Below are 26,126 nucleotides of genomic sequence, written 5' to 3'. Positions count from 1 at the left end.
TTTCATGTAACTGATAAAAACTGGACATTTGCTTCTCCAATTTAAAAGAGCTATCTAAAAACACTCAGAGATTTCTTACAGTGTTGGAATGATGACAAGTTATCCAAAAGGGCATGAGTTCCTGAAACAATACAATTATGTGTTGACCGTTTTTTAACATCATGCACAGTTAAGCAGAGGCAGCACTGGGACGGAGACATCCAGTTTCAAGGGGAAGTAAATTTGGATGTCATCAGGATAACAGTGAAAGGGAATGTTGTATTTCCTGAAAATAGATCCCAAAGGCAGCGTTATAAAGATAACAGAGTTGGACCCAAAACAGACCCCTGTGGCAAAAATGGTGACTATTCCACTTTCAAAGATACTGGCAGCAGCCAGTAATACCTCTTTCTTTACTTTTTGCTTAATTTTGTAGTGCTCTTGTACTTTCTGCCGTGACAAAAAATTTCTCACGTGTGGGACTAATAAAGGTTTATCTTATCTTATAGAGGTTTATTTCTCAGCCACCTAAGTAGATGCACCTGTTGTATGAATTTCAAAATCTTATGTCGTCTTATTTGAGTTATTACATTCACAAGATTTTCAGAAAACTTGGCCTTTGACCCTTTGACCTTGAGGTCGAGGTCACCAATATTCAAACTTGAAGGTTTTTAGTAGATACAGGTCTGGTATCAATTTGAAGCTCCCACATCACTTCTTTCTTGAGTTATCACACTCACAAACGTGGGTGCCTGCCTGCTCAGCTGACAGGATGACGACAATACCCATCAGTCTTTTATCACTGAGGGGTAAAAACCATAACCATCTGTACATAAAATAAGCGTTTTGTAATGGAAAAAAGAAAGGTTTTTAAAAAGGTTTTACTGCTTATTTTGGCTTCTTATTGTCATTTGTTTACAAGAACAAAATTATTATTCAAATAAAACCACTTGGTATAGCTCAGCAGGTTGTGAAAGCAGGCACCCGGCTTCCAGTCCATGTGGGCCATGTACTGCATGTCATTCCTGACTCTCTCCCCCTGCTTACCTGTGTACTCCACTGTACTGTCACCTAGTACTACTCTGAACTCTCCTTCAACTCTGCTGTAGTTTGAAAACCTCTTTCTTAGCTAGGCAGTAACAAAGCTGCACTAATAAATTAAAGAGACATGGGCAAAGAAATGTGCAATCTTTTTTTGATAGCAACTTAATAAAATGAGGCAATTTCACTCAATGCCACATCCATTATGATAACTTAGGTTGAAGTATTTTCCAAGGAAAAAAGACAATGAGCTAAATGCTAAAATTATCAAAGCCATTAGCTGTTCAGATAGACCACTTTCCTATCAAACAGAACTGATCATCCAAGTACATTAGACCATTTACACAATTCTAAAGAGCCACAATCTGTCAAAGAAAAGTAATTTAGGTCCTGAAAAGCTCTTTTTTTCCCCCCATCAGGTTACGACAGATAGAATTAAAAGAGTTTAAAAACACTGTACACGCATCACCTTTGTTCTAACCTTCAACTCCAAGCTGCATTCAGGACCACTTTGCTGTTTTTAACGGGGTATGTGATGTTTATGAATGCTCACGTTGCACAGCTGACCCAAACTTGTCACACAGATCTGCCAGGTCTGAAGCTGGGTCCATTTCCTCTGTGGACACATGCTTTCTAAGTGCTCCTACAACGGACAACTTGATTGGGCCTTAATGTTTACAGCCCGAAAAGGTAGGCCAAAGCAATGAAAAATACATATCCCTGTAAACACCTTGCCCTTTTTCCTGGGCTTTATGGTGTATTTATAACCACTTCTTTCCAGCACTAGAGCAAAGTGAAAGCCATGTTCAGATTAAATTAGCGCACGGCACCCTTTTCTGAACTAGGCACAGTTCAGGACCAGTGGGCTTGCACGAATAGGCCCGAGGGCAGACTCAAGTGCAGGGAAAATAACCTCGATAAGGAAACAAGTGGCTTCTTTGCTCTATACCTGACATGTTAACCGCTCGTGAGAGCTTCACGTGGACCAAAAAAATAAGACTACAGACTTCAGCTCCAGGTTTGAATTTGTAATTGCACATTTTGTGGTATAATTACATAAAGGTTCACTGATAGAATTCAAAAATACAAACCTTTTGCTGGGTCCTTGAAGAGTAAACAAAATGTACCAGGAAAAATACAACGCGAGCTGTCTACAACAGATTACTGTCCCACTTCCTGTTTAACATTAACTGCATTTGTCATATTTGTGCGGACACACAATGTTCCTGTGCAATTACAGATTACTGCCAACATCATCAGACTAAACTGTGATCTTGTTTACAGCCTTTATGACTTTAACTGCTTGTCCTTGTAACCCAGTTCGACTTTTGTTTAGTGAGCTTGTCACTTCCTTTGATCTCGGCAATAAAGGTGCACAAATGAGGGGAGCTGCATCTGCAGCTCGGAGTTGCAGAAGTAAAAGTAAAACACTTCTGGTGTGCGAGTGTGTTTTGAAACATCAATGAGGTCAGCACATTGTCAACAGTTGCCCTTCCACAACACTAGATGGTCCACTTCAGACTCCTCCTCACTGACGAAAACTGTCTCTTTGATTTAGGCGAGGGTGGGACAGACAACACCCGCTTGCTCACTGCGAGTTAAACGGGTCTTTGCCTTCCTCTGCACGGACTTTGTGCTACGGAGCCGGCAGGTTAAAAATTGTTTGTGCTCATGTCAGTCTGCATCACTTGCAAATTCACATGCACACGCTGTTCGTTCACACTGAGATTTTCTTTAAGGAATTTTGGTCACACCTGTATATAAGTGCATCTTCGGGTACAGACACATTCTAAAGTCTCAGAGTTTTCTGGATAGTTCTACTCTGCTTTCGGGAATTTTCCACACCTGTCCACAGGTTGCCCCCACCAAGTTTTACCTAATCCCCCCACCTGCCTAGCCTGTTTAATATTGCCTTGCAGGGACCAGCCTTTCCCAGCTTTCTGTTACCTGTATATGTTGTTTGCCTACTAACTGGTTTGTTCTCCTGATTATACCTGCATGTTTCAAACAGAAACCCTAGACGCTGAATATAATAACAACCATGCTGCATATGGAAAACTGCATCTCTGCACGTCCCTCCCTCCTGTTCCCTACTTGCCCCTACAAACCAGTCCCAAGTCCACCATCACAGACTCTCAGACTTTTACATGCGTCTCTGATAAATCTGTGAGGGCTCAGAGCTGTCCCAATGAGAAAATCTGTGGAGCTGGAGGGCTCTCTCAAAGACCTTTTAAAACCAATATGTTCAGTAAAACCACATGTAAATATACATAACACAAAAACACTAGATTTGCTTCATGCAAAGTAGAGCGTTTGCTAAGATCTGATGTTTTATGTCAAAGCAGTTCACACACTGAAATGTTGATCCACTGATTTGCTGTAAGGTGTGAGGCCTCAGTGACAAAGGGAAAAAATCTCACACCATTTGCTTTGGTTGCAGGTAGATTGCCACAATCGCCTGTATTTTACACTGAAATGTCTGCAAAACACTAACCACGGAGCAGCAGTGAAACATGAAAAATGTGACACAAACCACAAATGCAGAACATTCACCTTCAAAATAACAGTTATAACAAACACATTTCAAAAGGTGAAACTTCTACTTTGAAGGCAAATGACTTTTATTTCCTGTTTGTGTAGCACTGGTCACTTTCGAACCACTAGTAGTTTGTAGTTTGTGAGTGTTTGCAAGCAAACAGAGTGACAGGTCTTCTATACTAACTACAGACAAGCATAGCAATGTGCTAAAGCAATCACAAGCAGGATTTCGGTGCTGCACCACATAATCCACTGTGACCAATGTTACGCAAGCAATTACCAACAAACTCCAGCAACCAGTTGCCAAACAGCCACGGAAACACATTTTTCTCTGCAACTACTGGTTGCCGGGGGGATGCCAACTGGTCTCCAAGCCGTGTGACTGATGCCTAAGTAAAAGGGATTAGACGAGACCTAAATAATGAGGGCTCTCAAAAACTTACGTGGCATTTACACATCAACACAGCTATTTGGAGACACCATGGACAAGTAGTCTTTCCTGTTCACCTGAATGTCACATGTATTGTTGGTGGGCTGTAATATGCAGTCTAAGTGGCGAGACTATGGAGCCACAAAAAAGGCATGCATGCAGATGTCTGTTCAGAGCCACACTGAGCGAAGAGGATGCTAGAGGAAACCAGAACACAGCTATTCCTGTTTATAGGTTACAAAAACATCTTCTTCAATGTTAGATCATAAAAGACTGGCTTATGAGTGACAGCCAGGATCAGTTTCTCCTCCAAAATCGTTGCCAGTATCGATATCATAAATCCCAGCCTTCTTATTTTTGATGAGTCAGTCAGGGAGAAGTGACAGTGATGAGTGCTGTGCTGATCCAAATATTTAGAGTAGCTGAGAGCACTGTGAGAATCACACAAAAAAAACCAAACAAACACTGAAAGCATTTGTGTGTCATCGGCTTCAAAGGATTTGTAAATAAAAAGGAAAAATGCTGCCTGACCATACAACCGTGCGATGAGAGCCACAAGCAGCTGAATGATGTCAAAAAACTGGCACAATAGCAACCTGAGAAGCAAACAGTAAGGGCCAGACAGTGCTGGCTTTCAGTGATGGGACTTTTTAAAATAAGAGGGAAATTTTCATAATATATCAAAAAATGACTGAATGTTTGGGGGGGGGGAAATTTAGATGAGTCATCAAATGTTCTAGGTCAGCTTGTACTACACCTCCATGGTCCATCAAATTACAAACACTGGTGTCATATTCACTGTTTTTAAACCTTTGTCCTCTTAACTGCTCTGAAAGAAGTGGGAAGAGTTTTTTCTGTGTCAACAGAGAAACCCTGTCCCTTCTCACTGTTCAACCACACGAGACTAACGTTCCACAAAGGAGACGGAAAAAAAAAAAAGTTTAGTTGTAAACAAATACTGATGTCTCATCATATTTATTAAAACCAAAACTTGAAAATAACCATTTTTCTTAGAGATAAACTCTAGATACTAGAAAAATGCCCAAGGCTTATTTCGCAACACTTTAATCATCAGCATCAGAAAAAAGTTGCATTTACACAGACTAGAGCTCGAGGCCAACAAGTGCAATCCCTGAAAAGTGGCAAAACAAATTTAGGGCTTTGGTTAATATGGCTCTTTTTAATTTGATCCTTCTACAACAAATGAAAGTTGGGCCAGCAGAGGGTTTTAAGAGATTAGGGAATACTTCTAATGTACTGGATCTGTCTGATGATAACAAAAGTGACCTCAGACCTGACACAGAAGGCCCCCTTTCACCCTGAGCTTAAACCTATCAGGGAGCTTAAAACAACAACAAAGCCATATTACGTGAAAGCGCTCTATGTGAGCGCCGTGGGAGGCCACACGTTGTTACCAAACTCGCATTGCACGCAGCAGTATATAATGTAAAATTGGATAATCCATTAACCAAGCGGATTCTAGGCCAACTCACTAAGACTTAGAGCATACCCTTTGACCCCTCATGTATTATATCTGACATGTGAATGGTGCAAGTAAATGCAAATGTGGACCCACAGAGACGCTTTCTCTTTATGTTATACGTGGAAGTTCCCTCCACCTCTTCCCAAATACTTGTAATAGCATTAAAGGTACTTTAGAGTCTGAACCTTGTTACATTACTGCTCTTATTTCTGCGGATAAATGCTTTCCATTTAGTTAAGCCATGGCATTTTATTATACATTTATTTTAAATGTATATGTTTGTTGCTATATCGTTTTTCAGAATCCAATAAAGCTCAATCAGTATTATTACCAGACAAAATAAAGAATTACCATTGAGGTGATTTTTAAATACACAGCAAAGGTCACTTTCTAGATGCCATTTCTTCTTTCTTTTATTTATTCATTTTTTTAACTGTATTGTTGGACTAGAACTTCAAAGTGAGCTTGTTAAAATGTTTAAACTAGTGCTGTCAACGTTAATCTCGTTAAAATGATGTTAACACCATAACCGCATTAACGCGGCAAATCTCCGTTAGCGAGTTAGCGCGGATCGCCTCGTGCGTGGGGCTGCACGGCGTCAACGCGTTAGCGTGGTTAGCTCGTCAACACATTAGCACGGTTAGCTCGCCAATGCGTTAGCCTGGTTAGCTTGTCAACGCATTAGCGTGGTTAGCTCATTAGCGCTGTGCAGCCCCATGCACAGGGCAATCTGCGATAACTCGCTAACGGTGATTTGCCGCGTTAATGTGGTTATGATGTTAACGTCATTTTAAGGAGATTAACGCTGACAGCACTAGTTTAAATAGTATTAAAATTTTCATATTCTACAATATCTACACACACAAAAAAAAATAGTACACTGAGGAAATTAAGGCCATTAAGTTTGGCTTTGAACGATTATGAAATTGGATACTAGGTAGCATTTTATTTCTAGCTAGGGAGTTTATTGTTGTCTTTCTGTTTGATTTTACATAACTTATGAGACTTTATTCTCTGCAGATTTTAATGTTAATAATTTTACAGTAAATAAATGTCATTGTTTGCTATATCTGAAAGTCCTTCAGCAGGGTTTTTTTCTCTAGGATGTGTTTGTTTGGATCCATATCATGGAGAGATCTTCATGTTCCCACGGATGTCAGGTAAAGGTCATCTCAACAGTTGACAACCAGTCATCTATTCACTCAGATGCTTTCAGGCTCTTTTACAAATTTCTCACATTTCTTTTCTTGAAAACAATAATAAACAATTACATCTGTAAAACTTTTATGATTCTGCTAGGACAACAACACTCATTACGGGTTTGTCTAGCTTTAGCAGACACTCACGTTTCCAATCTGTCAAAGCTGTGCTGTCAAAGCAAACATCCTTTTCAGCTGATAGAGCTTTGTTTGCTTCAAACAAACACCTCATATCTGTTGCAAATAGGGGAAAACCCTGTTTGCAAAAGATATGGCCTGAAATCTAAGTACATCAGTTCCTGAAAAGAAGCTACCACGCTAACACGAATAAGCCCCAAATCACAAGTCAAAATCAGAAGATATATTTGCTTAATCCCAAAACATTACATACAAGTACCACAAAATGGCCTTGAGGGTAACGAATAACCTGTCACGCCTCCGTTTTGCATACACAGCCTGTTTCTTGCAGATACAGAAAACTGAAGTCGTGATGTACGGGTGCATCGGGGACAAATGCGAGGTTACGTGAAGACTCAGTCCCAGGTGTGAGCCGGTGGAGTGGAGACAGTGGCTTCCAGTCAGGATAATGATTTGGGTCAGTAGGTAACTACGTTCCTGGACCACGGGGGACTTGTTGCCAATTAATCCTGCCAATGAGCCAAGTGGGCACTGGAGACTGATAAATGCAGCTCTTTCAAGGAGTGATGGGGTAAAACTTCAACTGCTGACACCACAGTCAGAGTTAAAATGACACAGTAAGATTAGGAATTGTACCAAGCCTGACGTAATGGAAAACCCCAACTCTTCCCAGTCAATTAAGCATTGTAAGCACTGCCTTAACTTCTCAAACACTGGCAGAGAGCACTGAAATCCACTCCAAACACAAAACTCTGAAACATCAGGTTTTACCAACCACTTCCTCTCGTGTCTACAGTTCCTCCTCGACTTTAAATCAACCTCAAAAGAGAGGTTTATGCTATGGTATTTCCCCCAGTCTCATTGACTTTATGAGAACAAAAGGCAACTTCTGGGCAACAACAGACTTTTACACACACACAAAAAAAAAAAAAGTTCCAAAATGTATGAGTCTGAATCTGGTTAAAGTTTCAGGTCATTTACAGTGCTAATAATAAGCGTTTCAAATCGCTTGGTTTCACAGCATACAAAGGTAAAATCTGAATTCTTCGTCCTGTCATCATTTCAATCTGTTTTATGTTTTGGAGTTGAAATGTTCTGGCACCTCATTAACAACCCCGTGTTTTGCCAACTGCATGCTTCAGTAATTTGATGGTCTTTAGAGGCCAGCATCTGTCACTGCGTGCGAAGCAAGTGTAAAGTGTCCCATTAGCCTCGAGCTTCTGTCTAATCTGAGATTAATCATTTAGTGGCATCTGATCCTAAACGATTGGGGCACCTCTCGTCCTTTACTGTGTGAAATATTTACTGTTATGACGATGGCTCCTCTCCACGAAAAATCTAATCGGGACTTCTCACCTCAACTTGCTCAGAAACAAAAACTTGTTCTGTTGCGCTGCAATGCGCAGAAATTCTCCCACATTTTATGAATATTTTCTGAGCTGCAGGCCCTTGAAGTAGACGAGGAGGGGGCAGGAGGTTAAGATTTAATGCTCTTTAATTCATGTCATTCTTTCCAGCACGTTTTGAGCCTTCATCACCCCCTTTGGGAATCAAGATGAATCATATGAGTATCATGACCATCACTTATATATGTGAATAAGATTAATGACATCTGTCTATTATATAGGCACCAGTGTTTTTATGTTCCATTTTACCACCCTAAGCTACACTTGCTTAAAGTCTTATTATAAGACTAATAGAAACAGTTTTCATACAAAAGGAATCATGGCTAGAAAAAGAGTCTTGCTCAGACGTGCCAGAGAAAATATGAATTAAAGGCTGATGTTGACGTCTGAAACTGGACTCAAGAAAACATTTTAGGAAAGAGGAACTTCCGTGGGAACCCTTTCAGGAACTTCATAGTTTGATCAAAAAAAAATTTTTGTTTTTTTTACTGGTTCATGCCTCCATAAAAAAGTCCCTGCTCCTCAGCGAGTCCCTTTTGTGTTCCAGAAACTGAGAAAGTATAAACCAGTAGGAAAAATCAATAGAACAAAAGATGGGAATTTCAAAAACAAAGGGCAGCAAGAGCACGAGAGGGAATCTGACATTGTTTTGTTCTACTCAAGCAGAAAACAGCGCCTTTAAAAGAAAAAAAAAACCCAAGTAGTTTCAATAAATCATTTTAGAGATGGGCCTCCCTTCTTTCCTTTCAGCTCGCCCTGATGGGTCAAATTTTGGAGTTTTCTGTATTTATAAGCCCTAAATTGCTTCTTTTTTCCCCCCTTTTTCTTCTCTTTCAAATGTTTTTTTGTAAATGATCAATTAAAAGTACCAACATATATTGAGCTTCTTTTATATGGTAATATTTACCTCTGAAAAAGGAAGATCCTGTCAAAGATGGCAGTTGGCCCAACATAGAATTGATGACATTTCTGAGTCAACCTGGATCAGTATGAAGAGATTTTAGGATAGAATCGTTTACCAGTAAAACTGGACTCGTTTAAGTTGGAATAAATATCCGATTTAAATAAGGACACATCATGGTGATGTTCTAAATATCAAGCTAATCTGGGTCCAGTTTTCCTCCTGCATGGTGTGCAGTGAATTTTCAGTTTAGGTAGAGGTAGAGGTATGCACACACTGACCGCTCTTGTTCTAAATTTATAGGCAAACTAAATCTAACAAATTGCGGAAAAATCCAAACTTGAACTTAAGAGAACACAATTCATGGCCACAGGCCTCGGGAGCCGAGAGTTCACTGGCAGCGTACGGAGGGAAAGTCTGAGCTCTACAACAAAACCGAAACACAGTAAATTTAAGCAAAAGTTGGAGACTCGATTATTATGAAATATGTCTGCGTATGCCTGGCCCAGACAAGTCAACACAAATCTGACAACTTGCCAAACAAGAAGGTGGATCACAACAGTAAGCGCAGGGTGCGGGCCTTGTTTTGCAATGGAAACGCGGACAATTAATGCAGGCAAAGTGTTGAGGAAAACCTACTTCAAAGGGCCAAAGACCTTAAACTGAGGTGATGATTGGTGTTCAAACATGATAAAGGCCACCAGCATGCTGCCAAATCAACAATAAAATGAGGGGTGCGGCCAAAGCTTTGACTTGTCCTGAAAAATAATGCATCGGACATTGTTTATTGACTCACTCTATCCAGCACGAGTGCGAGAGAAAGAAAATTCAGCCTCAGCTGCGAGGAAAACCCCTAAATCAAGATGCCCAGCCACACACATTCTGACATATGAATAAAGATTTGCGTATTTTGATTTTCCTCAAAAAGCACAAGTTCCAAAGCTTGACTAATTCCTGAATATGTCACGTCCATCATCTCTGATGCCACAGGAGAAAACAGGAGCCGCACCAAACGTGTGAGTTTGATCTGCACTCTAAAGGTCTAAGCAGCACAGGAAAATGGCTGTAAAGAAAACATCATTAGTTACAGAGTAAACAGGAGTTCAACAGAAAAACAGAAAGCAATCAAACCCTAAAGTGATTCTCGTTAATAGGAAAGATAATCTCCTCCACTTTAGCTTGATTCTCCTCAACTCAGCTGGTTCCTCAGTGTAATTGCTCCTGTTAATCATGCCTTAATTTGTTGACGAGATTCATTTGGAAGACTTGACTTTAGAGAAAGAAAAAAAAACTACACGCAATCTCCTCCAATCTGGGTGCGCCAGCATCTTGAAATTAAGGATATGCAAAGAAGACCGAGACCAGATTAAGTCATTTTAAGAGTATTAGAGATGCCCCTAAAGACTGATGTAACACCGTGATCGGCACGTGTCACTGCTTATTAAACCAGCAAAACTGATCAGCCATCTCATTCTTCTTAATAGGAATACTGAAGAAACTTCTGTTTGTCCCTCTTTACAGTACCCATGTAAGAGTTTTAGCTTGTTTATAATAAAAACATCATAAAAACCCCTAACGCTCACTCCCTGCTGGCTCACAATCCAAAAAAGCCCAGGGCTGGAGCTCAATATTTATTTAAGATAATTATAAATCTGGTTGAGGTTTTTTCTGCTTAAATTTTAGAGCTTCCCTCAAGGAGGTTTCGTCCTTCCCCCAAGGAGGTTTCGTCCTTCCCCCAAAGGAAAATCAAGGGAAAAAATACATTTTTATTGGTTAAATAGTCAGAAATTCCACTAAAATATATAAACTTTTGCTTAGCAAGATAACACAGACTTAAAATTTTCTTAAATTTCTTAAAAAGACCCTGATTAGGTCATTTTCCTATAAATATTGATGCCACTTTACAACTATCATTAAAATAAATAACACTACCACCTAAGCCGGGGCTTTTGATTCTCCTTTCATAAGGTTCCTGCAATAGACACGCATTTGAGGTTTAAGCCAATCAGTCTGCTTTTCAGTTACTTAAAATTTCAAGTTAACAATTATCAGAATTATTACATTAGAAAATAATTGGATTCTCACTGTATGTATAATGCTTGCCATCACTGAGCAGCCCTACTAGATATCTGTCACCAGATATCTCAGGACACCCTAAAAGGTCACGTGTCTGACCCCCATGGCTCAGAGAAGTTTTTCCCACAAAGGCAGAAGCTACTTAACATTAAACGGTGTAAATAATCATTTCAAACATATTTTCAGTGGCATGTAATAAAACACAAATTAAAAGGAAACATTTACGCAGGCAGTTTATCTCTCAGGTTAAAAGGCTTACAGAGTCCCAGTGTAATTTAGAGATAGAAGTAATTAGATAATCAGACCACACCATCACTAAAATCAGCAGCCTGAGCCCTCGCAGCAAAGTAAAATCATTTACCTCTTGCTCGACTTGTGAAGTGGAAAAAAACTGCCAGGCAGCTGCCATTAAGTGTTTGAAGTGTGAAAGTAAGAGCCAGGAGGGAGGTCAGACCTGTTAAGGTGTAGCTATCAGTAAGAGTGGCTGTTTGCAAAACCAGAATTCTTCAATGACCTGAGCTGCCCCTCACTCACTCACACTCAACCACAGGACAGCTACAGGAAAACATACTGGGCTATTTAAAAAGTTCTGCCCCAAAAATGTGTGTTCGGTTTGGTCAGACATAACACTTTTTTTTGCATTTTTCACCTTCATCTCTAACTTTCTGGCATAACTGAGACATCTGCGTACAAAGTCAGTCTCGCAGTAAGAAAAATGTGTCACTGGAGCGCTGCGCTCATCTGAACTTTTTAAACATTTTCTGAAAATATCTGGTGAGCCAGAGAAACAATCCAAATCGATCCCCTCACCTTTTCATATTATGATAATAATGATAAAGGTTTCCCAAAAGCAGCCGCATTATATGCAAAAAAATACATGTGTGAAACTGCTACTTAAGCTCCTTTCAAGTGATTAGATTATAAATTAAGCACATAATGATACTCACAGTTTCTCTTTAGATCACTGAGGCACACAAACTGCTAGCTTCACTAAATGGCAGTGACTTGGAAGACTCCTCTCACCCCCAGAAAGCCTTGTGCAGCTGAAATGACTCACATCCCCTCATCCAACCTCTGTCAACCATCATGAGGAGGTAAACACTTCCAAATATGGAGAAAATATGAAGACGGTATTGGAGGGCAATATCAGTTTGGTTTGCTTTTAGCTTGGAATGCCATACTCTGTGAGCCAGAGTCACTCCACGGAGCCAGTTCTGCGGTGCATACCTTTCACTTGGAATAATAATGATGATTGTAGAGACTTTTCACATTGTTTTTGGTTGAGTCTGACCTAAGATGGGTGACAGTGTGAGCTTGCTCTTATATTTAAGAGAATATAGTTTAAAAAAGGAAAGAAAGAAAAGAAAAAATGAGCGGCCTCAAAAGTACAAGAATGTCCAAGAAATGCAGAATAAAGTGAATATCAATATAATTCACTCCCTATTAACCAGGAAAGCAGGGCCAGATTAGCAGGTAAAAACAGCCCACGTGCTGTGAGGAGCGGTCTTGTCGCACAGATTGTCTTCAAGTGATTAAGAGGGTGTAATTAAAGTCTGATTACGCCCCACGAGTGCCATAGGTCAGCCGCTAAACAGCCGGTAGAAGAGAACATTACAACGCCCTGCATGGACTGGAAGTGTATTGAGGAGCAACTTGGCTTGAGAGTGCTCATTTCCTGAAACAGCTCAGCCCACTTCATTCAAATCCCACAGGAGAAGACCATTCACTGACACTTCAAGATACAGTCATTTTCTGTTTTTGCTTCCCTCATTTCTAATGCGGGGAATCGTTTTCTGTAACAAACTTCATAGAAATCTGACTCAAAGTCAGTCTGAACAGTTAAATGAGAAGTCAAAGCTTTCCCCCTGACTCTAATGCCACATATGTAAATAATGTGCACCTGAGACATCTGTGATATGAAGGGTCTACAAGGTTAAAGTAAAGCTCTGCCCTTCTTTTGGCATTTGCATTACTTTCTTAGGAAGCTGAACTCCAAGTGCATGTTTGGAAGGATATTAAAAGAGACTGCTAAATGGGGCCTCACGAGAAGGCAGCTGCAATGTAAACACAGAAGAGCCTTAAAAACTTCACGACTCATTTATGCAAAGACGTAAAGGCGCTTATAAGCCAGTCTGATGCAACTTCAGTCTTTGCACAAAACTTGAAAGCATCAGGTGGCAGCACGGAGGCGCACCCAAGCTTTCCAAAACAAATCATTAAGTAATACTTGATGATAAATCTCAAAGCAAAAATCAGCTGCCTGTCTAGTGACTGTCCCTCCTGGACTTTAGATGGTAATCCCGATTCTGCTTTGCAGCCTTGTGAGATTGACACGTTGGAGCTCCACCTGACACAGGTGTTGGTTACAATGACCCTGCAATTCACAGAGGACAGAGAAGACTCCTACAACCAGCATTCGGCCATGACAGTCCGATTTTTTCTTGATTTTGGCATCATTAGAAAATGATCATGCAAACAAAATAAAAAGAAAACAATCACTTTTTTTTAACATTCATTTTGATTATGAAGTTCACCACTTTCCTTTACTGGGGTGTGTTTTCCACCCACATAAACACCCAAAGTCACTTGTTATTTAGTTCAACTCAATCCAAGACAATTATTAGACACGCTTCAGTCAACAAGATCTATCTGAAGGAAGAAAAGTTCACAAGGCCGCCTGCAGCGCTTACTGGTTTGAAGAAGTGGAAGACTGTCTGGAAGCAGTGGTTTACCTTGTAAGATATGCTTTATGGTCAAAATTATTCCCCAAGTCTGTGCTGGATGAACCTAATGAACCTAAAGGTGTGTCCACCATATCTGCTATCGTCTTGTTCTCAAGTTATCACAATATACAAGATTTTTAGAAAGCTTACCCTGACCTGGAGGTCGAGGTCTCTGAGATTTTTGGTAGATGCATCTATGGTATCAATCTGAAGCTCCTACATCATTTTCCAGTTATCGGAATCACAAGACTTTTCGAAAAGTTGATCTCTTGAAGATATAGAAATGCTACCAAAAACATAAGCCTCCTTTGTGGAAGTAGTTAAGATGATTCCAAGCATTCTTTTTTATTCGTAATGCCTACATTACCCACAATGCACATCCACTACCAAAACAAGTTGGAGATTGCGATGTATTTTGGAAGTGGCGGCTAATATGTTAAGTTTTTTCTTGCATTTGCACGACTCACTTGTCTCCACACTAAGGCTTGCTGATAAGTGACATTACACCTGATGTACAAAAGCTCACGAAGATAATAGAGCAATAACAAGTTCATAGGAATCCTCACTGGAAGGAACACAATGATTAACAAGTAACTCCTTGTACTGTTTAACACTGAGCCCATCATTACAGCTTCATTGTGGGCATGCTGCTTTTATGGTAGAACATGAAGTTCAGACCCAGGACTAAGTCCCTACGTTTCTAGTGTGGAAATTAGTACACTTAACCTTCCAACCAAGCTCTACAGGGAGTGCATAATTATTAGGCAAATGATTATTTTGTCCACATCATCCTTTTCATGCATGTTGTCTTACTCCAAGCTGTATAGGCTCGAAAGCCTACTACCAATTAAGCATATTAGGTGATGTGCATCTCTGTAATGAGAAGGGGTGTGGTCTAATGACATCAACACCCTGTATCAGGTGTGCATAATTATTAGGCAACGTCCTTTCCTTTGGCAAAATGGGTCAAAAGAAGGACTTGACAGGCTCAGAAAAGTCAAAAATAGTGAGATATCTTGCAGAGGGATGCAGCAGTCTCAAAATTGCAAAGCTTCTGAAGCGTGATCATCGAACAATCAAGCGTTTCATTCAAAATAGTCAACAGGGTCGCAAGAAGCGTGTGGAAAAACCAAGGCGCAAAATAACTGCCCATGAACTGAGAAAAGTCAAGCGTGCAGCTGCCAAGATGCCACTTGCCACCAGTTTGGCCATATTTCAGAGCTGCAACATCACTGGAGTGCCCAAAAGCACAAGGTGTGCAATACTCAGAGACATGGACAAGGTAAGAAAGGCTGAAAGACGACCACCACTGAACAAGACACACAAGCTGAAACGTCAAGACTGGGCCAAGAAATATCTCAAGAAGGTTTTATGGACTGATGAAATGAGAGTGAGTCTTGATGGGCCAGATGGACGGGCCCGTGGCTGGATTGGTAAAGGGCAGAGAGCTCCAGTCCGACTCAGACGCCAGCAAGGTGGAGGTGGAGTACTGGTTTGGGCTGGTATCATCAAAGATGAGCTTGTGGGGCCTTTTCGGGTTGAGGATGGAGTCAAGCTCAACTCCCAGTCCTACTGCCAGTTTCTGGAAGACACCTTCTTCAAGCAGTGGTACAGGAAGAAGTCTGCATCCTTCAAGAAAAACATGATTTTCATGCAGGACAATGCTCTATCACACGCGTCCAAGTACTCCACAGCGTGGCTGGCAAGAAAGGGTATAAAAGAAGAAAAACTAATGACATGGCCTCCTTGTTCACCTGATCTGAACCCCATTGAGAACCTGTGGTCCATCATCAAATGTCAGATTTACAAGGAGGGAAAACAGTACACCTCTCTGAACAGTGTCTGGGAGGCTGTGGTTGCTGCTGCACACAATGTTGATGGTGAACAGATCAAAACTCTGACAGAATCCATGGATGGCAGGCTTTTGAGTGTCCTTGCAAAGAAAGGTGGCTATATTGGTCGCTGATTTGTTTTTGTTTTGTTTTTGAATGTCAAAAATGTGTATTTGTGAATGTGGAGATGTTATATTGGTGTCACTGGTAAAAATAAATAATTGAAATGGGTATATATTTGTTTTTTGTTAAGTTGCCTAATAATTATGCACAGTAATAGTCACCTGCACACACAGATATCCCCCTAAAATAGCTAAAACTAAAAACAAACTAAAAACTACTTCCAAAAACATTCAGCTTTGATATTAATGAGTTTTTTGGGTTCATTGAGAACATGGTTGTTGTTCAATAATAAAATTATTCCTCAAAAATACAACTTGCCTAATAATTCTGCACTCCCTGTAGAACCACGTGACAGAAAACACAGCAACATGTAAAAAGGTAAAACTCAGCAAAGCAAAAAAGCTCTCTTACTTTTTCTCCACTTTGACGTCGCTGTAGTGTTTCTGGAAGACGATGAAAGCCGTATGTTGAAGTCTGTTGACACTGAGAAATAATAAAAAAAAAAAAATCCTCAGTGTTACTCAAATGGATTACACAACTTTAATTGTGCTATGCAGGACCCACACTGGCATGGTAAGTAGGTCCTGTCATCTCACACACATTTTTTTTTTCCATGACTGTGTTGTTCATCAGCAGAAAGATGAACTTTGGGCAGGCTTCCTATAAATCGTGCATGAACCTAAGCGCTGGTTGTCCATTTAAATTTGAGTCTGTCAAACACCTGTCACCCCTCTGGGAGCAATACTTCATAGCAAAGATGTAGAGCGGGAACAACAATGCTGACAAGTGACACCGCAGAAAATATTTCACCACAGCACAACAATTATTTAGCATAGAGAACTAACAGACTAAAATTTAATATAAATGCACTCCTGACAGGTGAAGGACCAATTTGTTTGCACTGGCCATCATGTGTTCAAGTCAAAGCATCTCATTACTTTGTAGGGATTAGGCGTCAAATTTAAGACACTACATACTCCAGCAGACAGGTTCAATGAGCTTGGCTGATCTGACTTCCATCTGATTGTACCAAACCATCAGATGGAAGTCTGATGGTTTCAAAAATGTTGAATGTCCAATTTATCCAGCCAAAATTGGAGCAAAACTTAAAAAAAAAAAAAAGGCTAAAACCTAATTCTGAATTGAAAGATAAAAGGGTGAAAAAATTGTGATAATATTTTAGTCCCTCCAAAACAGTCATACTGCAAGGCTCAAAATTAAAATCATCTTGCAACCAAAGACGGGCTGTGACACACATTTTTAAGCTTAAAAAAAAAAACAACTATTAACTAGCCAACAGGAATGAAGATTGTAATAATGGAATAATTAACACGGTAACTTATTTATATACTAATTCTTATTCATGGTAATTGTACATAGATTTTCTACTGCTTATCCAGGTTGAGGTCACATGGGCAAAAATATGTATGCTACAAACACATTTACAAGGGCTAATTTCTGTATTGCTGCATTTTACACTGGTTTTGGTCCATTTACCAGTGACTAATATGCATGTCAAACCAAGAAATTACGCAATCCATATCATGCTTTTTATCAGATGAGTTACTTAAACTATATTATCTACTGATAATGTCAGCTTGCTCGCTCTATAATTATGGGATCCGGTTGTGTAACTGTGAAAGAGTTACTGACAAACAAGATCTGCATGGTGCACTGGTGAGGCATCACAGACGAATTTGGAAAGTTAAAACAGCACAGAGATCTGATCCATCACATTTATCAAATCTTTTAAATCTGGAGGTCATACCATCGTATGCTAACTAAAAAGGTTTCTGTAGGTACTTTTAATATATAAAGTATTTGGCCTTTGATATGTATTTGTGTTTGTATGATATGTAAGTGCTCCAGGGCAAAGGTTTCCAGGGTTTTCTGAAGGTCTTCAACATTTTTTTGTTTTACTAATTTTCAGTCCAGTCCTCGTGCCTGACCATTTTCAGATGAATGATTTTTGGTTGTTTGTTTATTAAGCTACTTAACATTGATCTATGAATCATTCAAGGATAAGAACGGCACCAAACTAAATGGATGGACTGCTGTTGGGTCTATACATAAAAGCAAAGAACCACTTTTAAATTGTATTTTTGGGGACTTTGTTACTGGAAGCCTGTGGCAAAAAAAAAACACCATTTGCTCCTATTTCTTTTGCAGAATCCATGAAAAATGCCAAAGAGTTGGCATTTTTCATACATTTGCCATACAAATGGATGGAAATAAAATTGTATTTTGCACCAACAAGGCGATTCCTAAATAGCGATTAGATTAAATCTTGGCACATCTTGGAATGGGGTGCAGCTATCTATAAAACACGGTAGAGGCTCTGTCATGTTTTGGGGCTCCATTTCAGCCAGTGATGTTGTACTTGTCATAGAAAAGTAAAGTTTTGATCCACTATTTTCAAAGATTGGTAACAGCTTCATTCAAAACGCTCTGCCAATGCAATAAAATCACACCTGAATAGAAAAAACACACAATGGAACACTATCAGTCACGGACTGGCTTCCCTAGAGCCTGGACCTCAACATTATTGAAACAGTGTGGGAGGGAGAAACATCCATCTACGAAGCCTGGAGAACTATTCCTGAATACTACTTAAAGAAACAACAGGAAAGCTTTCCTGAAAGCTTTCAGGCTGTGTTGAAGAATAAAGGTGGTCACACCAAATACTGACTTTCAAGCTTGTTGGAACTGTAAAAACTCTGTTTTTGACCTATTTTCCTAGAAAAAGAAAAAGAAAAAAACCCAAAAAACTATCAATGGTGATTTTCCAAAGATGTCATTACATTAAACAGCAAACTGATGACTTGCGTCTCCATGAGATATAAAAATTAAACCTTTATGCTACTTTTTGTTTAAATGTTATGCTGAATGGACATTAGTTATATACCGTAGACTGCATTATTAGTAGTAGCATTGTCTGGGTTCAAGTGTGTATTTCTATCTGAAATCAACACTAATAAAATTCATCAAACAGATACCGCAAGTACTTACAAAATAAAAATCCCCCCGAAATGGTTTTAGCTTTGAAGGAGCCCTGCAGCTGTAGGGGACGACCCCGAATTATCCTACAGGATTCTTTTGGATTAAATAAGAGTCAGATAGGAGTATTGGGAAAACCAGCCCACTACATGTCACACCCCAAGCTGAGAAAACAGCAGAAGTCTTAAACAGGCACAGACATGTTATGCTATGCTGTGTAGGTTGCATCATGGGGCTGGTGGGGAACTGTGTTGTTATCGGTCCCAGGCGATCTTTGGTGTTCATTTAACATATTTGCATCAATTTTATCGTTTTTTGTGCAATAACAATAAACCCATTCGTCATCCTTTAAGGAAGTTTCATATCGACCCAAATTTAAATGATGAGTTTTGAGTTGATTAAGATCTGGATGCAGATTCAGAAATGTATGGAGTATGAAAAACTGGGAGATGGTGTCTTCAGCCACTCAAGAAAACATCACTGACCCATTCAGATCCAAATGTCCTTCAGGATCTAGGGATGGGAATCAGGAATCTAGTAGTTCAGTTCCTTGGAATTGTTAGTCTAGCTGCCTGTTGATGCTTAGTGGTTCCTGTTGCACTTGCACTACAATCCAATGATTTCAGTTCACAGGGCGTGGAGGAAATAGCAACGCCGTCTACAATGTTGATATGGACATAACTTTTTTTTACTGCACAAAAGGACAGGAGCGTGATAGTACAGTGGAACCCTGACTTACGAATACCCCATATTACGAAAAATTCAAGTTACGAAGGCACTGAACGGCAATATATTTCTGCCCGTGTTACGGCAAAATGCCCGTGTAACGAAATCTGCGGGCTCTGATTGGCTGAGCCTACAATGCCTACAATGCCTTCCAAATCATGTGACAACCCCTTGGCTTCCGTACTTGAGCTTCGCTGTTCCACTTGAACGACTTATTGTTGTTCTAGTTAGCAATTAGCCTATAGCCTATCGTTCAGCATCGCCTCACTTAAAAGGTGCAATGGGTGCTTCAACTTACGAAAATTTTCGACTTACGAAAGACCCTCGGGAATGAATTAATTTCGTAAGTTGGGGTTCCACTGTAAAGTGGAAACTGAATAAAGGACGGGAACAGCTGCATTAAGCTGCTAACACAACTTCGGCTTTATGCACAGACACCATGCTAATACTTAGCTAGCCAGAGAACATACTAACGCTAGGCTAGCCAGACACCAATGCTAACACTAAGCTAGCCAAGAACCCAAAGTGAAAGCTGTCTTTGGACTGTGGAAGGAAGCCGGAGTACTGAGGAAGACCCACACAGACACACGGAGAACATCCAAACTGCACAGAGAAAGGCTCTGGCCTGATGGTGGATTCGAACCCAGGATCAGCTTGCCAAAGCTAACCGCCATTCATAACAACACTAATTGTAATTAATAGAGCTGGGCGATATGAGATTTTTTCATATCACGATATGTTTTTTTCATTTCAGGCGATAACGATATCTATCACGATATAAGCCAAATAACTATATTTGTAAGATTTAAATGTGCCGTTGCTCACAAGTAAAATGTGAAATAATCAGCAGCTTGTTTTTATTTAAATATTTATTTCCCATAATAAGTTCAACAGGGTAGATGTACTTAAGGAACATGAGACTTTTTCAGATAAATAAAGGCAAATATTGCAAACTACACAAAAGGCAGCCGCTAAAGCGTTTAAGTTTCAAAATAGAACAAACGAAACAGACTAAATTGTCAATTCCACTTAGAAACAAAATATTAATTCTAAAAATAAATCTTAGTTTGTTTTACAGAATAACAGACAAAACTGACTAACTTTTGTCAATATCAAATAAACTGAGAACTAAAAGGAAATTCTCAATCTCTCCTTGTTGTATAGCTTAGCTTTTCAAACAGTTTTAACAGTTACTTTAGTCTGACAAAAGCCGAATGACGAATTAGCGCTTCCAGTCAGAGACTGAGGCTACGTCCACACGTACACGGGTATTTTTGAAAACTGAGATTTTCCGTTTTCGTTTTAAAAAATAATCCCGTCCACACATAAAGGCAGAAATGAAGAAAAACGCTGCTATGAACATGCCAAAGCAGCAGGTGGCGCTAGATTCCTAACCGTGAAGAAATGTTGGCCAATCAGAAGTCTAGAAGCCTCGGTGGGAAAAAGTAAACAAAGCTGCGGCATAGAAGCAGAACCGAGTCGTATGTGTGGACGGACAGTAACTGTGTGTATATGTAAGCATTTAAACACTGCAGAGAGTAGAATTAACAGTAACAGTATTGTAGAAATTCATTTCACCGAAACAATAACGTGGCGCACAGTGTGACGCATGCACCAGTTTATTGTATTTCCAGACTTGCTTTCGGCACAATTTACAGTGCACGCTACTCTATTTTTTGTCAGACTTGAAATAGCCGAAATACCTTCACACTACGGAACTTCTATGGCTCTTCCGTTCGACAATCTCTCCGGCATTGGAACCATCATCTGTTTTCTCTTCGGTCACGCTCGGTTGATTTTTCTAGTCGGCACACTCATTTCCTCCATTACGCGCTGGCTCCATTACCCGCTGGCTGCTTCCCAAACAAACACGTGCGGCTTGGCACTTGTGCTGTACGTAACAAGTCACGCGACGTGACGCTGCGGCTGTGATTGGTTCGGCTCTGCGCTACTTAGTTTGGATTGGCTGACCTTTTTTTAAAAAATTTTTTTAATTTTTTTATTTTAAGAGGACAAGAGCGGCGAGGTCTATCGCGATAGCTTAATTTCTCTATCAAGTAAAAGTTATATCGCGATACATATCGTTATCGTTCTATCGCCCAGCTCTAGTAATTAACTATCTACAGCCTTAGAAGATCCTTGGTTTATCACAGCTTATAGAGGTAGTGTTTTCTAAAAGAGGTGCTGTGTGAGTATGAAAAACTGGTGCCGTTTCTTTCAGAGAAGGACATTCTCATTAAAATATGTCAAGAAACACAAACAGTGGAATAACTTGACTAAAACTACCAGGGGGGCCAAGGCTCAAAGGCAGCAGAGCCACTCATCTTTTAAGTTTAACATCATCAACGCTGTCAAACGAGTTCTTTTTAGCTAGAGATTTTAAAGACAGTTTCGTTTAATGTTGCCTGAGTAGAAAATGTGTCGGAGCGACGCAGATGTATTCAGTTTGATGACAGCTCTCCCAAGGGACCTTGGTGTTATTGATTTGAAATTCACATCCAAGTCAAAGTTTGAATTCAGTCTTTTAAAGAAGAAAGTGAGATTTATTTTTCATTCCAAGGCAGAACAATACCTACAGCCTGGACCAAGATTCTTGTTTCACTCACAAAGAGGAAGATGACGTCAGATCCATTTAGGTATAAAAGGGTTCAGTTTAGTCAACTTTCTGAGGAAATCTTGAAGCAAAATACGGAGGTATTGCCTCAGTACTGGTTACGTCAACAGACCAAACATTTTTAAACATATCTGCAAGGGAAAAGTCCATATCTCTGGCCACTATTTGCACAAGCACTCCTCTCTGGTTTACAGCCTGGCTTGTTGTACACTATATGGATGTGCATGACTTATTATCTGACAACTGAATGTTACTGCCCTGTCCAGTCACCGATACAAATATTAGTCGGGTAAACTAATTCTTCATATTTTATTGATGTACAACACCAGTTAACAACCGTTTTGGAGATGTTGCGTCACCTGTGACTATGCGAGTCTGAAACCCTTTCAAAAGGCTGTTAAACACACAATGTAAAAAGCAGAGACCCATACATTTACCATGAAACAATCTTACATACACTGCATCTGCATTTTAAAACCATCATCCTGTCAAACCATACAACAGCAGAATTATAGAGAAGTAGATGTGGGACTTAGCCTTTAAAGTTCCACTTTGTTGGTTTTTATGCACTGCAAAACTTCAATCTAGAAGGAATTTATGTGGGAATGCAAAGCAGATTTATTCATCCATTTTGTCCAGGTCATAACAGGAGTATATATCCCACCCAAAGATGATCACAAAACAGATATGCAGCTGGAATGACAGGCAACAGTTTTAACTGGTGCTGCAACAGAAGATTAGGAATACAGGACTATAGAGAGGCAATCACACATGATCATAAAATGCTTTCATTTATGCTTCTAAGAAGAAGAAATGATGCAGTATTTTTATTCATTATGATCGATGCTGGACTTTTAACCTGCCTAGTTTGTGTCTGTGCAGCAGAAATGAGCCTTCCCTGGAGGATGTCTGGGCTCTCCCTTAGAGAAAAAAGGGTGAGGATCTCAGTCTCTCAGAAGTGGTTCGGAGCAGAGCTGATATTCCTCCACATCAAATGGAGTCAGTTGAAGTGGCTCAGACAACTGACTAAGTGCTTCCTGGACACCTCAGAGGTGAAATGTTTCAGATATCTTACAGGAAGGACACTCTGGAGCAGACCCAAGACAAACTGTGGAGATTATGTCTAAGTGTCAGTACCAGAGCCTACCACAGCCTAGAGGAGGTAGCTGCGAGATGGAGGTCTGGACATCTCTGCGTGGAGAGCTGCCTCTGTGACCCAGGACCCGGATATAAGCATTAGAAAACTGACCGATTGATACATTCAGTTCCAAACTGTAAAATAATTACACAAACGGCTAACAAACAGTCACTTGAGCTTCCCAGTCTCAATAAATATCTACACCAATGCCTGACTGTGTTGTTTACGAAAGACAAACTAATTGTCTCTTTGAGTTGATTCATTCTCTTCCAGTTGATGGGAAAAATGGCGGCAGAAGCTGGAAACACGTAGCAGACGACAGTGGTGGCCAAAAGGCCAATTGCAGTGAATGCAGGCTGCACTGATACATGTGTATGAAAGTGCATACAAGGTTGGACTTCATAAATGTCTGCAGTTACAATGTGTCACCACCATAAAACCATAAATCCAACATAATCCCCATGGCAGGCAGGCATAACATTGACTTTTGTACTATATTCCTTCATTTAAATAATGTAATAGATGAAAAAATGATGGATCATTGGGCCATGTCTTATCTCATAGTATCATCCCCCCCAGTTAAGTGCTTCACTCTCAGACTGCAGGCTTACTGTGGGTCCTAGTATATTTAAAAGTAGAATGGGAGACAGACCTCTCATTTTCAGACCTCTCTTCTGTGGAACAGGCTTCCAGTTTGGATTTAGGACACAGAAACCTTCTCTACTTTAAAAGTTTCACTTTAAAACTTTCCTTTTTGGTGCAGCACGTAGTTAGGGCTAGATCGGGGGACTCTGAACCCTCCCTTAGTTACACTGCAATAAACCTGGCTTCTGGAAGTTTCCCATGATGCACTGAGTGTTTCTTTACCACTCTCTCGCCACTTCGCATTTAATCAGTTTAATCTCCAGCTCTCTGTCTTTTATCCTGTCCCCTTTGCCTTGTGTCCAGTCTTGTTATGACTGAGGTTTCTTCCTGTTAAAAGGGAGTTTTTCCTTCCCACTGCTGCCAAGTGCTTACTTACAGAGTATCAATGCAGAGTCTTTACCTTACATTACTGAGCACCTAGTGGCAGCTGTTGTTGTGATTTGGTACTATAGAAATAAAACTGAACTGAACTGACAGTGGTGTATGGTTTAATGATAAAAACTTTATTTTCTTTCTTGTTATTTTTTCCCTCGAGTGGCCCCCAACTGAGCTCAAAGTGCCCACTAGATGATCCAACTAGGATGGGTGATAGTGGGATGCATAGACGTTATAAGGTGGTGGCGCTTATGCTAAAGCGGAAAAAAAATGTGTCCACGCTCAAAAGTACCGTCACCTGACAGTACAGTCAAAATTGTCACTGACGTCATCAGCGACAACATAAAGGCTTCTTTCCAAAGTGGAGAACACAGATTCGCATTGATAGTTGTTGTTGTTGGGTTTGTTTGTTTGTTTGTTTTTTATTGTTTCGCCTTTAAAAAGTTTGACTCCCCTGCTGTGAAGGATACTTCTGTAGCAATAACGCCAACAAAGCACAGATGTGTTACTTTGTGACACACGCGGCTATGAAAAGTACTCGAACAACGTGGCGAATTCGAGGCAAACGAGTCCAACAAGCAGCAACAGTGACGATACAAATAACTATTTTTTAGTAAACGGAAGTTTCTGGGCGCTCTAAAGTAAAAAGCAGCGACATGTTTCCCTTCTGATGGAGGGCTCTGTGGGGGCTCTGGTGTCTTCCGCATTGCTCTGCAGTAAACCACTGTGCTAAATCTAGGAGCCCCGCAGAGACGCCCCGAGTCTCGTTTAGCCAAATGAGCCGCTTCACAGTGTTTGAACGTGTTTTCTGTGCATGACTGAGTCCAGCTCGGCACTAGCTAGCGACAAGTTAGCTCTGTTAGTTTCCCCGTGTCACAGTCCTACCGGCCCGGGCTCTGGTACAGAGTCCACGCCCTCACTGTGAACCCGTCCGAGCTGCAGTAAAATCCACATTACATCCCAACAAGGCCGAACAAAGTGAGCACGAACTGCTCCAGAGCCGGGTTCTTAACAGCAACACGTCAAACTGCACCGGAAACCGCCCGTATGTTTGAAAAGGTGCGACGTATAGTTTCACTTACCTCGCTTTCTAGGAAACCTAACACAGGGGCTGAAATCCCACCAAAAACAGTGAAAACTACTTGATCCAAATTCTGGGAGAGTTGTAGGCAGTGACGTCACGCTGAAATTCCAGCTCGTCTGAGTCAGTTCAGAGGTTTGCCCATGTAAGGCAGCAGGCCAAAACAGCACGGCCCTCAGTGCGCACACATCTCCGGTCTGTGCGCACAGCTGCACGCTGCAGTCAGGCAAAGGTCCACGCTGGAGGCTTTCTCCTCAAATAAAATGTCATCCTAATAAATACTGAAAAATTGAACGTACCGATACTTAGAACCCTTAAAATGTAAATGAAAGAAGAGTGTGCAGTGATTTGGTGTCAAACATGTGGCCTGGGGGCCAGAAGTGGCCCTCCAAATAAGGGTCCGGTTTAACTTGTGGTATTTGTTTGCATATTTCACTCTCTTTATTCGAGGTGTTGTTGTCATATTGCAGAAACAACAACCTCTGCCTGTTAGTATCTGACATCACCAAAAACAAATAAATACAAAATGTTTAAAAAATAACACAAAACTTTGTCAAGCTCATCTTCAGCCGACAATACAAAATATGGGACAGCCTAGATTCTATCCCAGGTTTTCTCACGGGCTGTATCACTACAAAAGAAACATGGGGGCCAGAACCAGCACTCCAAATGCTTTCCAGT

The 26,126-nt window shown here is 40.4% G+C and overlaps 1 protein-coding gene across 1 annotated transcript in view; it reads right to left on the bottom strand.

Moving 5' to 3' along the window:
* The window catches only part of lpp (LIM domain containing preferred translocation partner in lipoma), a 185,657-nt gene extending 160,060 nt beyond the window's left edge, over positions 1-25,597 (bottom strand). Inside the window, exons 1-2 of the mRNA XM_080877289.1 lie at positions 25,447-25,597; positions 16,281-16,352 (exon numbers count right to left, since the gene is read on the bottom strand). The gene's annotated coding sequence lies outside the window, so the exon portion shown is untranslated. The remainder of the gene's footprint in view (positions 1-16,280; positions 16,353-25,446) is intronic.
* Between the last annotated feature and the right edge of the window lie 529 nt (positions 25,598-26,126).

Source organism: Rhamphochromis sp. 'chilingali' (genome assembly GCF_963969265.1).
Source record: "Rhamphochromis sp. 'chilingali' genome assembly, chromosome: 3".
Classification (NCBI taxonomy): domain Eukaryota; kingdom Metazoa; phylum Chordata; class Actinopteri; order Cichliformes; family Cichlidae; genus Rhamphochromis; species Rhamphochromis sp. 'chilingali'.
The sequence above is the reverse complement of the archived record's forward strand: the minus strand, read 5'-3'. Positions and strand labels throughout refer to the sequence as shown.